The following is a 2,288-nucleotide window of genomic DNA, read 5'->3' as shown; positions in this document are numbered from 1 at the left end:
GGTTAGTTATGGTTAGATTAGGCAAAATAAATAATAATAATAATAAAATAATAAAAAATTTCACAAGGCATGCACGTGAGCAGTTCAGAGTAGATCGTGGGTAATGTAATTTGATAGCGTAACGTGAGCCACATGTTCCCCAAGTGATTTACAACTTATAATGGCATCATTAATAGTTAGACACGGTTCAAAGGGCAATGAAACAATAAAATATAAGTATAAATAGATGTATAATGTTAGGAGTTTAAAGCTACTTAGGATAAACAAATGTAGTTTCATGTTACTACTTGAAGTTATTCTAGAAAGAAAAAGGGTAATTTAGATTTCTTTCTCTTTTTTTTTTTTCGTTGGTTGTGAGGTCAGTCAAATTGACCAACCTTGTATAGAGTTAGGGTAGAGAAAATAACAGATAAAATATAAAGTTCTACTGAAAAAATTTTGAAATGTATTTAGGAGGTTTTAGAGATTACACAAATGAAACTTGAGATTTAATCTTAACATGAAAATCACTTTGCACTTGGACTAGTCAGAAAAAGACATGACAAATCTTTATTAAAAATACTTCACTAAAAGAATCTGATTTTTTAAAATGTAAAAGATGTAATGTTTACAGAAATTCTGCCAAATTTTATGAAGATTCACATATATTAAAAGTTAGTAGTATCAAAACTATAACAAGTACAAAGTGGTCATGTGGTTGGTCAATTCAGCCAAGCCTGTGTTTAGAGAGTTAAGAAACAGCTCCAAGAGTAGTGTGGTTTCAGGGTCTGATCCTTTGTTTGTATTCTAGAGCAGTTCATCCAAGGCACATCTTAAACCACTGCTTGATTTGGTGTACAGTAGGGCATTGGGCACTATCAAAATGAAAGAGTTATAGTCCATCCTGGAATGATTCCATGAATACAATGTAATGACAGGACAAAATTCAAGTTATTCATAGTTTCCTGTAACTCTATGTAATCAGCTAAAGCAGTTGAACACTGTGATACTACTCCTATTGCTATTGGGGTGACACATTTGTTTTCCAGGTAGTTGTCAATTCAAAACCCTTCTATCGAAAACAACAAATATTAGGATTAGTCACATCACATCTTGGTTTTCATCATTCTCATCCTAATCTTGTTCACAAGATGTCATTAGTGCCAGTTTCTTGTATTCCTGGCTGTATTGAGTGTACATTGGGTGTACTGATTTACAGTCTTGAAGTGTTTTAAACTCATCAGTGGTGCATTTAATATGAGACGTGTAGTTTTATTGTACAATATTTCTTCAATACTATTTAATCCAATACATGGAGAGTGCTTTATTTAAGAGCACATTAATATATGAAACCCACTGCCAGGCAACAACATGCTGTTTTTTTTGTTTTTTTATAACAGCACTGATAATTTCTGTGTTTGTGTGAATAGGTTAACCATGATGTTTTTTCTTCCTCCGTGAGTTGCACACTAAAAATGAACAGAGGTGATTTGAAAAGCACAAGTATGTATTATTAATGTTACTGGAGAAATGTTGAGTGGCAATGAAAATCATAAACCATGCATTTGGAAGTGATTGTCACATGTCAGTGAAAAGCAAAATGTATGTTGTCACACATAATAACCATTAGAAGAGTGTGTTTATAGGGAACTATAAATTTCAGGCAAGACTGGTTTCCTGTGCTAACCTTACATGTTGTATGAAATATACATGGTAACTACATTCTGTGCTACTATAAAACCATCTTAATTAAACAGGGATTACAGTCTAATACTAATTAAGGTTGCTATATAGATTAAAAGGATACAAATGGATGAAATTTATTGTAACACTGCATCCAATAAAAATTCCTGTGTGATGTTTTATGAGATTTTTATTTTGTTTTTGTGGCATATTAATTCAAGTTGGTTGGCTGTTGCAACTGCTAATGTATATTTTTTAATTTATGCAGCAATATATTGTAAAACTTCATATGTAAATCATATGATTTCAGACCAATTACCAGTTTCAAATGTGCTGTTTCAAAACTTTCTAATACAGTGTATAGTAGTTATTTTGTCCATAGCAGGTGATATATTATATTCATTCCATGATTACCAGGAAAAGATGTTTGATGTTTGAATATCATCTATATCAGAAAACAGAGCAGCACAGTTAAAATATTGTTCCATATAAACTGTTTGGTAGTAGTAGATACCAATGTTTTAATCATTAGGTCTTAGGAAGCTTTAGTATAAAAGATTAATTAATAGAATTAAAAATTATCAAGTTATTTTATGAGTAAAAGAAAACAGGTATGTTATTCAAAA

At 31.1% G+C, this 2,288-nt stretch overlaps 1 protein-coding gene across 5 annotated transcripts in view; it reads left to right on the top strand.

The window, feature by feature from the left end:
- Positions 1-2,288, top strand: part of LOC106465238 (UDP-GalNAc:beta-1,3-N-acetylgalactosaminyltransferase 2-like) — a 54,864-nt gene that overhangs the window by 37,471 nt on the left and 15,105 nt on the right. The window lies entirely within an intron of this gene.

This window comes from Limulus polyphemus, unplaced genomic scaffold, assembly GCF_000517525.1.
Source record: "Limulus polyphemus unplaced genomic scaffold, Limulus_polyphemus-2.1.2 Scaffold1880, whole genome shotgun sequence".
Taxonomy (NCBI): Eukaryota; Metazoa; Arthropoda; class Merostomata; order Xiphosura; family Limulidae; genus Limulus; species Limulus polyphemus.
This window is presented reverse-complemented; position numbering and strand designations above follow the sequence as displayed.